Here is a 15,956-nt window from a genome sequence, read left to right as displayed (position 1 = left end):
CAATTTATTTTGTTCATATTCTTATGAAAAAGCTCAATTATGTCTGATTTTATGAAATTGTTGTCGTAAAAATCATGAGTTTTTCTTTAGTTACAAAAAAGAATTGTTTTCAAACACCACGAAAAAGGTAAAATAGAAAAGTATAGGAATTTCCCTATCCATCAAGGTATTACACGTAGGTATTGGTTTATAAATAATAAAGTTATATGACTCTATAATGTGAGGACCTCAATTCAGTTTTTGCTCCATTTTGATGCTAGCTTGAGATTACCTCACCTATGACGTCATAATGACGTCATAGTGATGAGTTGTTTTTACTCATATAAGTGTAATATTTGCTGAACTTTTATTTAAGCCTAATTTCGGAACAAATGCACCATGACTTAACTCATTAAATATATGTCATAGGGAAAAGAAACTTGCTAATAAGGATGTTTTCTTTTACTGTTGTATATTGTTACCATGGTAACAAATTTAACAAAAATTATCAAAAGACATATCCTGTGGAATTAGAGAGTCTACATTTAACTAAAGTTCAAAATCCAGAAGAACAAGAAATACCCACAAAGTCTGTGAAATATGTATAATCAATATTTTGTAAAGTTTCCCAGTATCTATAATATTCTAAATTATCTGCATGTAAAATACTGGCCATGCATGGTATATAGTTTTTATAGGTTCCTTCTTTTAAACTTGGACGAGTGAAGTTACAAAAATAAATTTTACTTACATCAAGTGTGGCTCATTGTTGTGTTTTATTCTTTGAAGAAGACTTCCATTTGCATTTACATGTTATCTAAAATGAAATGTTTTGAATTAAATTCTACATTATCCAACACTATTCCCAACATTTGTAATTCCATATCAAAAGCAGCCATATGTTTTGAGAGAGAGAGAGAGAGAGAGAGAGAGGGAGAGAGAGAGACAGACAGACAGACAGACAGAGAGACAGACAGAGAGAGACAGAGAGAATTAGAGAGAGGGGGAAAGATACAGAAAGAGAGAACAGATAGGCAACAATAACTACATCTTCATGCACAACACATCTATACAGCCTAAAGACCAACACCCCCCCCCCCCAATAACATTCAATATCAACCCCCACCCCAACATATTGATCTATTTTTTCAATAGTATAAATACTAGTAAATATCTACTTAAAATGATTACTGATAATTTCATTCAATTTTGATTATGATAAACAAAGATAGATTTTGTGGATTAAGTACTAACCAACATGGTAGGCTTCTACATGTTAAAGAGTGCATACCTACATCTTCGGTACATAGTCATGTTACATGCATGACAAATTAATTTACTCCAATTTAATGCAAATCTATCATCATAAATATAGAATTGGACCCTACCGGACACTAATACAATTCCCTTACAATGCAAACTAATCTTAGATAGCTGGACACTGCTAGAATGAAGTATTTTTCCTCACCGGAAACTTTCTGCTTTTCTACTTTCACTTTTGCTCGCTTGAAATGATCGCACTAAAAACCCGAAAAGATATTTGGTCTCAAAATTTATAAAAATGTCTTCTAAACTCATATATCATTAGAAACACACCTACATTTTCATTTTTTTTTATGTAAAAACTCAAAATAAATTACATTCAAGTTAAAATCACAATTTCTTTAATTTAAATTGGTTTTTTGAAAATCCCAGGGGGGGGGGTGTTGTGATGGATATTTTTTTGGAAAATATGCTATTTAAATGATTAAACTTGTTGAACTTGTTGGAAATTTAGTATATTCACATAAATGAGAAGATATACAAAAGAAAAATGCACGTTTATCATAATAATTGCAAATAAACAAGAAATATGTCTTACCAGCATGGAGCTCAATATGGGTATAGTCCACTAATGCATTTTCCATAGGCGGTAATGTTAACGTTATGGTTCATAGCTCCGGCCCTAATTTTCGTTCAGCAACGAGGGACCTCTTGAATGAAAGCTCATCAAATTGTCTCTTTCCTGTTAAAATTTCGTGGTTTGAAGTCAGATTCGTTTTCCGGCAAAATGCGTCTGTATTGAAAAACTCTGAAAATGAAAGTAAAAGTAGGGAATTTCTCAGTTTTGGAAAGGGTGTACATCAAACAATTTCAATTCTTTTCTTCAAATGATAATTCAATTTTGACACTTGTTTTAAAAATTGCAAATCCTCTTTTCTGACATGTGTCAAGCATTCTGATCTAAAATGTCCCAATAAATGTATATACACTCTGCAAGTATAGGGACTATTTTGCTTAAAGGCACTTCTTTGTTGTCCTACCGATTCTAAAAAAAGTTAGAGGGATATACCCATATGCCTATGGGTTTGCGTGTAACATTGAGATCAAATGTGATATTTCTCACTATACAGTTCGTCCTAAAGTTTAACTCCAACGCATTGATAATATCAACTAAAATTCATGCAGACTTTGAATTTTGTCCCGAGGTTTGATAGCCATCAGCTGACGTCACGAAATTTCAACTCCGCACTAAATGCTCTAATACACAAACTTTTTAAAACATATACGGATAACAAACAACATAGTTTTTAGGTTTCTTTAGTGTCTCTTATCTTAGTTTGTCAATGAAATAAATTCATAATTATTGTTTTAAAAAGTTTATGTATTAGAGCATTCATGTACAGTGTAGGTTCCTGTAAGCTTTTTAATCCCTTGCTTTATCAGTACTGAGCCCCTAATATTAGATGAAGGGATGCTTTTCATTATTTAATATTAAAAGATGTATATGTTTACAGGGATGCTAATTTTTTAGATTCATAAAAACGAAAACATTTCATTGGTGAAAAATTTTGGATCAGCCAATAGAAAAGTAACTTATATTCCAAGTATTGAAATTAAATTAAATTCAGTATAATTCTGATTAGTCACTTAATTACTGTACTCACCCTAAATGCTACAATTTAGCTGCATGATCAAATTGATATGGTTTCTATCAGTGTTTTATGAAACAATATTTACTTTATCTTCGCTGTCCACAGGGTAGCCAAGAATAATGACCGTTCCTGGTCGGAAGTTTACGACTTCAGTTTTGATAGACTGAGGGCGGTCAGGCAAGACATGACGATACAGCAAATGGACGGACCAGGGGTGATAACTCTGCTAGAATACGCTGTGATGTTTTACATCTATACTGGATACAGGTAATCATGGCTCTGGAGAACTTTGAAATTCATCAGCTTCAAAATTTGATAAACTATATTTAATTTAATTTTTTGCTTTTATCATTTTTTTCTCTTAAAAACTTACATTTTGACCAAATCATTACTCCAGTTTATGTGCATTACTAGAGCGCTATAAAGAGTGCTTTATAAGTATCTAAATGCTATGTTAGTGATCAAAACGAAAAAAGATTTTTTTAAACATTGCAAAGTTTACAAACCCTAGAATTGAAGGGACACGGTCACGATTTTGGTCAAATTCTATTTTTCTGTTTTTATCATTTACAATGAAATTTCAGAGTCAAGCGTAGAGTTATAAGAAAGATATAGGGCTCACAATACTTTGTTATGGAAACAAGGCCCGTGTCCTGCTTTTGTTCACATAGGTTCAATATCAATCGGAAAATTAAATTTTGACCAAAATCGTGACCATGCCCCTTTAACGTAATGTGTCTTTTTATTATCAAAGATAATATAATATAATATAATATAATATAATATAATATAATATAATATAATATAATATAATATAATATAATATAATATAATAAGATTTTGTAAAAACCGATAAAAACGATGTTACGTTGTTACTCTCTTGGATTTATTATAGATTAACTACTGTGTTGGATGATGTGTTGCAGGGGCTTTCGAAAAGAAGCAGTCGATATGCACTCTGTATGACCGACACACGTGTTCGATGTGCATGCGAAGTACTGGTAAAATAGCACTATCTGTGCAAAACAATACGGGTACCTTGGAAAATCTAAGAATTAATATATTTTGTGTTTCATTGATTGTTGTTTTCTTTGGTCTAAATTACAAACACTCTACAACAATGTTAAGTTCATGCATTTAGAAGCCCATGCAACCTGAATGTCTCGATCGGAAAGCAACCGACCGTAACTTTCTCAACCGGTATATATACCCTAGTGGCAGAAGAGGAGCAATCAAAACTAATTTGGCGACCTAGTGCTTTTATGAATTCATGTCAGCTTTAACGTTTTTTTTTGTCAGTACAAAGTCAAATGTTACCGGTCATTAGTTGCATCCTATTCGGTGAATGACAGAATGTTTTGACCAGCTTGGCGATGTTAACCCAAGGTATTGTCTTTGACAATGATTACTTTCACTTCAACATACATGTATACATGTGTAAAACTTTTAAATTCTACTGTATTCATTTGGGGAAAATCAAGGTCGAAGTTCTGAGGAAGGGGGTGAACAAACTCCTTTAGTTCTTCCATTGTACATGTACCAGTTTCAGGCAAATCACTATATACATCAAACAATGAAAAAAAAATCCACTTTTAAACGTAAAATATTTAAAATATTATTTTAGACCAGATACGACTGTAGTCATTGTAGAACAAAATTTAAGGTGTATTTGTTAACATGGACGAAAATCAAAATATTTTGATTTAAGTCATAATTTATTCCATTATTGCTTTATTTGTAAGAGACTAATATAACTAAATAAAAACTAAATAGTGACATTTTTACTGAACATTTTTAGCATAAATAACTCTGCAACCAGACACATGTAAGATGCATTTTCATCAGGCTGTAGCCAATTCATAACAATTACACTTTGAACATAAATGGTTATAAAACGGGTACGTCAAAATCATTTGCATTTTGTAAGCAGAAACATTGGTATAGTAGAAAAAATTGTATAATACACAAGCTGCTAACTATACCTTAGGAAATGAAAAACGTGCCTGAAACAGGTTATGAAAAAGCAAATATGTATTCTGGAGATCCTGGATACAAAGAAATAATTGGCTGATACATGGTTTTTTTCCTCTTTTAATAACACTTGGGTTTCATTTTGATGTTTTAAAGATACGTGGACGTTTTTTGGTATATCACTACGGTCTTAACGTATCTCTGTCTTTAAAAAATGTCGATAATAAAGATTGATGATCAAGTGCTTTCGCATACTAGAACTCAAATTTTATGTGAATTTTGTCAAGAGAGTTTATCATACTGGGATTCTTTCATTATCTCTCCAAGCTCTTGGTACGCCGTGCTGTTATCAGCTTTGTCAGACACAGACTTCGAAAAATTATCCAACTGTTCAGTACCCTTGATTTTTCCGACGGAGCTTTTATCAAGGTTTTCTTTGTTATTTCGTTTTCTGCACATGTTGTTTCTTAGTTGTCTAGAAAAGAATATATGCATCTTCATGAATAACTTAGCAGAAACAAAATTAACATAACTTAAATTGAACGCTTGATGAAAGCAAATTGAATATTTTTTAAAAGTATTTGCCTACCTGATTATGAAAAATATATTAAGTGTAACACTAAGAATGATGATTGTTACACATGCATAGAGCGCATTTGATAGTTGGCTGGTTGGTGCAGGATCACTAGAAAATGACTCCAACACTGGAAAACAAACTCAAGTTCAAACAGCCATATCATCAAGATCGACGTATAATTTAATACTATATCAATAGGGGAATCGCATATGTCTGCATGCCATAAACAGTTTCCACGCTTAAACGAGCATCATTAAAAATGTTTATTTTATTGCAAAGTATTATTTTTTGGGAACTTTCATAACCATTGATACCTTGGTTACAAAGATCACCATGGAAACCATCGCCACACCCATGTGGACATTGTCCGGTCACGTGATGACACTGCTCTCCATATAAGTATAGACATATTCCACACTTCATCGAACATTTTGGTCCATATGTATTGTTATTGCATGCTACAATAGTTTTAAAATGTAAGACATTTAAAAGCTTTTCTAAAAAATTTCATTGAAGAGTTTTATAGGACAGAAATGCCTCCAATAAGCCTATTAGAATCAGGTATATAAATGTTATATAAATGGAATTATCACGAAATCTGAAAGAACTAATCAAACTAACTTTGTAAAACTGCAAAATAAGTTCAGGTCTTTCAGTTTGACAAATTACATGTATAAAATGTTCATCACCTTGATTACAGTGACTCCCTTGATATCCACTATCACATCCATTAGGACAGGTACCATTGACGTAGTGGCATTGTGCGCCGTCAAGACAGTGACCGCAGAGTGAGCTGCAGTTCTGTCCATACGTATCACCATCACATTATAGTGAATAATCAAGTATTTGTTCGTATTAGATGGCAATAAGAATTGGAAATTCATTATAATGTTCACATTTACAAAATCACTAAAAATATGTGCTGACTAAGTGCTTCACTTGCATTTGAAAAGTATACTTTTTAATGAATTCAGTACTTTAAGAGATATTAAACTTAAAAATGTAGTTTTTACATGTTTTAGTACTCTTTCTAAAATTCAGCTGATTACCACATATTAAGTAAAAAAAAGAGCCCTTACGTGTATTGCAGGTTTCACCTTTCAACCCCACTTGACATCCTCCATCACACTGCCCTGTCACCCTGTCACATCTGTATGGAACTCCACAGTTGACGTTACACTGTTCATGGCAGTTAGAGCCATACCAACCGTCAGAACAAGCTATTTGTAGACAAAACAGAACGTCAATTATAAGACACTACTATGTATTTTTGTTTTATTTGTTTAAGGTCAGACGATACGTTCCCCATCTTATATAACTTTTTCCAGAAATTTGTTATTGATTAACTACTACTTTGAGAAGTTTTTGTGCATAAAATTAGGATACCTTACCAGGAACTTCTGCAAAATACTAGAGTATGCAATTTCCTATATAAGCTTTTTGAAAATACATTTGAATTGCTGATATAAAAATTTATATATTGATATATACAGCCGGCGTTTGTGTTTGAACTCACGACCCATGGAACCTAAAGTCCTAGCAGTGTGCGGCCACCGCTCTAACAAAAATACATGTAATTTGTTGTGTGTACAGTGGTAGACGATAAGCCATTTCGGGAAAATAAAGCAACAATCAATCATTTTTCCCTGAAATACTGTACAAACGTATTATATTTAGCGTGTACGATATTTTGCAGTTAATCATTTTTCATCAAGTTAGCGTGGAATTGATTTAGCGGATGCCTTAATGCACCTATTTATCTACATATATTATATGTTTAACATTTGGTGGTGTACTTGATTATGCGGAGGCCATATAACACCAAATAAGCTAATTAGAATACACGGGCAAATGTAATACGTTTACAGTATTAGACATAAGTTCACAAAGTTTGTACTTGCTATATGTCATACCATAAGCAGTTCAAAACCGAATATTATGACTGTAAGTGTTAGTACCTAAATTGCACTTATCGCCATGATATCCGTTGGCACATCCGTTCAGACAACTTCCGTTCACGTGATGACACGGTTCTTTGTTTTTACAACTTCCACAATTCTGCTGACACTCCAGACCGTACGTTTGATCAAGACATTCTAAAAAAATGATTTTTTTTTACTAAAAATATCCACGTTCTGATTACTGTCCAAAAATGGGTTACTGAACTAATAAGTAACAATAAAGTCATCTCTTTTATTGATAAAATAAATATAGACTGGATTAAAACCTCTCACTTTCATTACAAGTTGGTCCTTTGTATCCTGGTACACAGCCCAGACAGGTTCCATCCACGATGTGACAGTGACCTTCCTGACAATTCTGTGGACACGGTAAAGAACAGTCCTCTCCGTTATACCCTGGGGGGCATCCTATTAAAACATTTTAAGTAATGATAGTTACTAAGGACAAAACCCCAATACTCCTAAACACTCCTACTTACGATACACTGCATGTATACGGTATACGTATCGAAACAGAATGCAAAAAGTCTACACCATTCATCTATTAACTTCTATAATACATAAGCACAACTACTAAACACTCGTTAGGTCATCAATTACAAACACATTCTTTGTTAAATTTACTCACCGTACACTTCAACTTCACACAGTTCGTTGAATGCGTACTGAGAATACCCAGCAGGATACGCAGGGTTAGTCCTCTTGTTGTAGTAGATGACGTATCTCCCGTGTGTGATACACGTTATGTTTGTAGGGTTGGGTATTGTGGACGGAGTATAGCTTGTGTCCTTGAAACATAGTATTCCATTGTCTTTATTGGTAGAGTTTGATACGTAGACAGAGTATCCCAAGAATCTACTAGTATAGCCATTGTTTTCATCTATAAAAAAAACCCCAAAACCAACAAATCACACTTCATTTAAAACACTTATTTGAACTATTTTGAAAGCATACACAAAATCTCATCAGGATGAGTTCTGTCATTGTAGTTTTATTTTCCATGTGAATTAACCGTTTTGTTTGTAGGATTAGATGACGTTTCCTAGGTATGCTTAGTGTCTTTAAACGTAATGACTCGTGGCAATACGTAAAACGAGAATCCAAAGAATTCTGCGACGTATAGCCATTGTTTTCAACTGACACAATTAAGGTCCATATCAAGTAAACGAAAGGTGCCTACAGGTTTATGAAATTCAAGAGATATTCAAAAACAATATCTATGTTTCATAGCAGTACATGCTGAGGCTTAAATTTTACTTAAATAAACACAATGAAAAATCATGTTTTAAACAACCATTTTCCATGAAATATGAATGATAAAAATAACAAATCCCCGAATTTTGTCCCTTTTGGACTAATGAAATGTATCTAGAATATCTACAAAAATTAAACGTAGCGTTACCACAGGCAAAGACACTGAAAAGATATATAAACATTGAGAGATACTTTTCTACTACATCTATCATAGCATACATGTAACTACAGCATACATGTATCATTGCAAAGCATTTAAGCGGGTTCGGTGGTCGATTTCTTGAGTTCTCTCAAGAAATGTGTAATTGATTACGAACGTTTTTGTACAATGAGGTTTGCTTGGTAAAACTTCGAAGTACATTGTATTAACATGAATGTGCCAAAAAAGTCATCATTCTATTTAAGTTTTCCATAGCATAGCAAATAAATCTCATAGCATTTAAAAATCCGCATTCCATGGCTTAGCTTTAAGGTCGTAAAAAACAAATTAGGTAATTTTTTTTCTATTGCTCAATTTTTCTGAATTTTGATATTTTGTAATTTCCTGACAATTCTGTGGACACGGTAAAGAACAGTCCTCTCCGTTATACCCTGGGGGGCATCCTATTAAAACATTTTAAGTAATGATAGTTACTAAGGACAAAACCCCAATACTCCTAAACACTCCTACTTACGATACACTGCATGTATACGGTATACGTATCGAAACAGAATGCAAAAAGTCTACACCATTCATCTATTAACTTCTATAATACATAAGCACAACTACTAAACACTCGTTAGGTCATCAATTACAAACACATTCTTTGTTAAATTTACTCACCGTACACTTCAACTTCACACAGTTCGTTGAATGCGTACTGAGAATACCCAGCAGGATACGTAGGGTTAGTCCTCTTGTTGTAGTAGATGACGTATCTCCCGTGTGTGATACACGTTATGTTTGTAGGGTTGGGTATTGTGGACGGAGTATAGCTTGTGTCCTTGAAACATAGTATTCCATTGTCTTTATTGGTAGAGTTTGATACGTAGACAGAGTATCCCAGGAATCTACTAGTATAGCCATTGTTTTCATCTATAAAAAAAACCCCAAAACCAACAAATCACACTTCATTTAAAACACTTATTTGAACTATTTTGAAAGCATACACAAAATCCCAAAAAAGTCATCATTCTATTTAAGTTTTCCATAGCATAGCAAATAAATCTCATAGCATTTAAAAATCCGCATTCCATGGCTTAGCTTTAAGGTCGTAAAAAACAAATTAGGTAATTTTTTTTCTATTGCTCAATTTTTCTGAATTTTGATATTTTGTAATTTCGAATGAAATATATAAAAATGTAACAATTGAAAAAATCCTGACATTTTTTGGCCAAATCGCCTTGAGCAAACCTGTCGGCCCGAGAAGTTGTAGATGTTGGCAAACCTACTATTTGATTCTCCTTTCAGTAGAGTGTAAAATGAAATAGCCATTGTTAATTTTCTATGCGAATAAGGTACTTTTCAAAATATTACAAAAATGTTCATACAAAAGCAATTTCTGTTACTTACAGACACTGAAATAAATTCTAATTGGTAAGCAAAAGTAATTTCTGATGTGATATACTTTACATATAGCACTTGTACATTGTAAATTGTCTTTAAGGCCAACATTTACAACATGTAACGGTTTTTAACAAAAAATTGTATGGTTAAAATTTTAATGAACAGTAACAATGTGATTATCATGACGCAGTAATTAAAGTATATCAAACGTTGGGATTTAAATTAACAAAGGTTTAAGTATATATTTGATAAAGGTGTAAATTGATAAAAATCCTAAATAACGTCACCATCTTTGACACGACCTTTTGATATGGCCTTGAAATTTAATGGGCATAAAGTCTGAACACTGATAATGGTTGTGTTTAAATTTGTCTTTACTTTAAACGAAACATCAGTTACAGATCTTTAAGTGATATAAGGCTCAAACTGCACAACAATCAGATGAACACCATTCAAATGAAGGTTTCGATATTATCAGAATATGCAATACTTCATTTTTTCTGCATTGAGTAGTTTATGGGAATAATTCATATTATTTTCTTAAGAAAATGGATTATTAGTTTTTACATAATATTTAAACTATAACAAATGACCATAAAATGAATGTGCTAAAGAATCATGATACTTTAATATTGATGTGTTTTGAGCATTATGTAATATATTGTAATGTTGTATCAATACTTGTTCATATACATTTAAGTATTATTAGAATTTGCTAATCAGATTTTTTTTATATGTAATTTGTTTTTTAAATAATCATTCCAACACACAGGATTCTTAAGGACCATTAGATTATACATTGATAATTGTCTGTACATATATATTGTTTTATCTTTAAAACCGCATCCTTTAAATGATAAACTCATAAATGCTTTGTTCATTGCATTATCGTCTCGTTTAATGCATACTTACTCCAGTTAACATTATCCGTCCTGTACTGTATGAAGATATGGTGTAAGCTAAGTACTTCTCCCAGATCTACCCGCAATTATGCTGTGTTTTGATTGTTTCCAGATAACACACACTGTCCTCCATAAGCAGACAGGTTTGTATACAGTCCGTCAACAACACGCTCTGCTCCCCATTCTATTCTGCCTAAGTAAGGGTGCTGCTGCCATGCTGGTTTGTTGAAAAAAGAACGCCTTTGTAAATACAGATACATATTAAACTTTTAAGAACCGTAAAAGTCTAAAAAAGAAAACTCTAGATCTTTCTATATCAATATGCCGTTAAATTTACCAAGGAAAACATTCACGATGATATTTCATCAATAACTTATTTATCCAGGAAAAATTTTGTATTTTGATAGATTTTATGAAAATCATCCATTGTGCAAAGGGAGACAGGTCAGATTTACGTCCCGCTACCCACATACTGGTGTAAGGATGCAGCTGCCACGCTGGTTTATTTAATGCAATACAAAAAAAAAGAAAAAGGAAAAATGTTAAATGTATTGACAAATGCGCTTTGATTTGGGAAATGTAATCAACATCATTAAAGCTGGAAGATATATATGAAATTAATAATACAGGTGGTTACGAGCTGTACATATAGCAATAATCAGCGTTTTCTACTGAACATGTGTTACGTTATTTACATTTTCAATGTATTTGCCTGTGATTCAGCTTCAACTTTCTTTATTGCGTAGGACATACATCTTCTTCCATATGAAATGTTTTCAACAGAATATATGCAGCACATTGCATGGATTTACTTACAAATTGGTAATAGCAATTAACATATAGTACTGTAATAATAGCATTGGAGAATGTACAATTCAACACATCGATTTAATTACAACAATAGTTGTATAGTATATCAATCAACATGTAGTTTGAAGGCATGTTAAAAAATTTACATAGTTACAGAGTTCTTTAACACTGTTTACACAAAACAGTTGTATAAATTTATACATTCATGATGGGTTTTTTAAATAGCATTTTTGATATATATTTTGCTCGTAATTGCTGGTAGCGTGGACATATTAAGACAAAGTGATATTCATCGTCAATTTCGGATCTACTAAATTCACATATTCTTTGATTTTGCAAAATATTTCTATGGCGTCCACTTTCTATTGATAAACTATGTGATGACATAAAAAGTCATTGTGATTTTACCCAGTTGTTTTTTCTTTGTAAATACAAGGAATTGTTTTCACCAAATAATATTGTAGTGAACAATGGTCAATAATGTTTCTCTATAACATACATCTACTAGGTGAAGTCTTTGTATTTGCAAAAAGATTTTGCACAAAAGTATCAATTAGTATTTGCTTAATAAGTAAACAATGCACAGGATGAATGACCATCTTTAAGTCCTCCTTAAAGATAGCTTAAAGGTGTTTAAAGGTAGCTTAAAGACGATCTTTAAGCCACCTTTAAGCTACCTTTAAGCTATATGTATTGCTTAAAGGTGGCTTAAAGAAAGTGTAAAGATGGCTTAAAGGCAGCGTAAAGACTATCTTTAAGCCACCTTTAAGCCACCTTTAAGGACAACTTATAGGTCCTTAATGTCCAAACTTCTTTAAGCCACCTTTAAGCCACCTTTAAGCTACCTTTAAGCCACCTTTAAGCCATTACAAAAAATTTAATTCAATATTGTGCTTAATTTCCAACAAAATGTATTAACTTTATGAAAGAAAAGGTATTAAAACGGCTTTTGTTCTAGAAAGAAAAATGAAAAAAAAACACAAAAAAAAAATCGGCCACGGCGAGAATTGAACCCGGGACCCTTAGTTTACTAGCATCACCACACATCCTCTGCGCCGCGGCAACTTACATATATAAGAGCGTTTTTATATCCTATATATCAGTGAATATTGAATCACTGTATTGAATGTGTTTACTTGAAAAGATTTTGACAAACCATTCAGTTTGTAACAATCAATTATATCTAATTTATAAATTACATGCATGCATGTACATGTATTTAGAATGAAATACGGAACTTGGTCTTCAGTGAACAAAAATATAGTATACCTAAATGGAAACCGTTAGGTTCACTATAGTAGGCTTTCTTACATGTAGTTAATAAATTTAAACCGAGTAGATATACGTTCATCTTATTTATAGCTATAAAAATGTAAGAAAGAAAATGAAATCATTTCTTTTATTAAATGCATTGATACTATTAGGGTATTTGTTCAGTTTCCCGCAATTTACCGGTTTTCATGATCGCGGCGCCGTTCCAATATGTTTAAATATTTACATGTAATTGTATGTACATGATTTATAAACTATCAATTCTATAACAAACAAAATTACCAATTACCGGTGACGTACTTACTGCATGTGGCAATTGCAATTGACTTGTACATACAATTGTATGATGTGCCAGGCCGGGTATATTTGACATATTTACCCTTATACATATATTTAAATAATCAACCCCTATTTATGATCACCGGTACATTAATTAATTAGCCTCAAGATTTTACTCTTACATACATGTATCGTTAATTTGAAGACGTAACATCTTTGAAACCAAGAGCAAGGAAATAATACTTTGAAAATGAATTACAAATGTAAATTAACTTTTATTCACTAGACTTATCGTATACTCGTACATACCAAGATTCAAAGCCTTTAGAAACCCTGACGTGCACCTGGGCACACGGCACACCTGTTGTGTATATCTTGTATATTCTGTGTTAGTTCCAGGGGTTTTCTTAAGTTGGACAAAAATAGACTTTAATTAGATATACACAAACATGCACCTGGGCACACGACACAACTGTTGTGTATATCTTGTATATTCTGTGTTAGTTCCAGGGTTTTTCTTAAGTTGGATAAACAATAGACTCTAATTAGATATACACAAACGAACAAAACTATGTCTAGACAAACAAAGCAGTAATATCCTGCCCGATATAACAAAGGCAGTTGAGAGTCTTTTCATCTTTAACATGTATCTAGCAGATCTAGAGTTAGAAATAATGAAAATTGAAAAAAAAAATACAAACCTTAAACCGATTAACAAATTAAACCATGCATTTTTGGTTCATTATCTTTATTTTGTTTAATAAACGGATGAACTGAGAGAGAGAGAGAGAGAGAGAGAGATATTTTTTTCACAGATTAATTTATAATAGGAAATAAACATACTTTAATTAGTTTTATGCACATATTAAGATACAGAGACTGCGCTCATCCCTACAATAATTTTGAAACCCCCAAAAAATTATAAAGAATTTTATAACGGCAATCTGTGTCCATCGGAGCGGTGCTGATGATAGCGATCTGTGTTTAATGGAGCGACGATTAAAACCGCCTGGAACACCCCCCCCCCTTCCTTGGAAATTATATTATCACTCGGATGACCCCCTCCCATCTCTATAAAAGAGCTTTTGCATTTAATAAATGTTTTTATTGTTCAGCTTGATCAATATTGACTTAAAGGCCACTTAAAGACAGTGTAAAGGTAGTGTAAAGAGAGCGTAAATGCCACTTAAAGATGCTTAAAGGTGGCTTAAAGGTAGCTTAAAGAAGTTTGGACATTAAGGACCTATAAGCACTTGCTTAAAGGTGACTTAAAGGCGGCTTAAAGGTTGTATAGCCTTTAAGCTCCTTTAAGTCACCTTTAAGCCACCTTTAAGGACTTGCTTAAAGATGGTTTTTCGCCCTGTGATGGTTTTTATAACATATTTTGTCTTGGTCAGTTCAGATGTAGCCTAAAACAATTTCAAAAAATTTGTCTTTGATATTTGACACCCAGTTTGATACATTTTTTCAATTTGTGTCCACACTCTTCTAACATTTTGTCATAACATGACCTCATAGAACAATTTTTACTTTGTGATAATTTAAACCAAAACTCAAAAATCAGAAAATATCGTACAATCTTCAAAGGCAACCTGCCAGTTTCAAAATACACCATAGACGTATTTGTATTTTTTCTAACACACAGAACTTTTTTTTATGAATTTTAAATGAATTTTATCAATGTCACACGCACTGTGGTTTCCCCAGACTTCACATCCGTATGTATATGCCATATTTCGTTTTCATTGATTTTGTCACACGCACTGTGGTTTCCCCAGACTTCACATCCGTTTGTTAATGCCATATTTCGTTTTCATGGATTTTACCTCCATTTCTAACTACAATTTTGGTTTTATCTGTATTAATTAATGGTCAAATCCCACTTTGATGGTCAAATCCCACTTTGAAGCGTCATCATATAACGTGTTCAACATTAGTGGGAAGTTCATATACAAAATTCAGCAAAACACACCATGTCATCAGCATACATTTACGTAAAAAGATTTAACTCTTGTATTTGCAAAGGGATACAATGTATCACCATTTTTAATTAACTCAATTTCTAGATCTTTGACATAAAATGAGAAAAGAATGGGAGACAATACCTCACCTTGAAGAAAACCAAGTGAATTTTCAAAAACATGAGATAACATTCCTGGTGTCTTAATACAGGATTTCATATTATCATACATAGAACGTATAACATTTAGTAACTTTTCTCTGATACCATACATTCAAAGTTTTTGCCACAGTTTAAAACGCTCTACAGTATCAAATGCTTTTTTGAAATCGATGAAACTACAATATAATCTTTTCTCCTTTGGTAGAGACATATTAATAATTGAAGACAGACAAAAATAGTGATAACACTACCTATCAATATTGACCTTTATGACTTATAATTGGGGCGCATGCGGGATTTGCCTATTTACATTCAAATAATATCATTCCGGTTGTAACGTGCTTTCTGATTGGCTTAAAAACTATTTT

At 32.5% G+C, this 15,956-nt stretch overlaps 1 pseudogene; it reads right to left on the bottom strand.

Annotated features, from left to right (window-relative positions):
• Positions 1–4,710: 4,710 nt before the first annotated feature.
• The window catches only part of LOC128172586 (multiple epidermal growth factor-like domains protein 10), a 56,881-nt pseudogene continuing 45,635 nt past the window's right edge, over positions 4,711–15,956 (bottom strand).

This window comes from Crassostrea angulata, chromosome 2 (assembly GCF_025612915.1).
Source record: "Crassostrea angulata isolate pt1a10 chromosome 2, ASM2561291v2, whole genome shotgun sequence".
Classification (NCBI taxonomy): Eukaryota; Metazoa; Mollusca; class Bivalvia; order Ostreida; family Ostreidae; genus Magallana; species Magallana angulata.
Note: the sequence above shows the minus strand (reverse complement) of the source record. Positions and strands in the feature narration are given on the sequence as shown.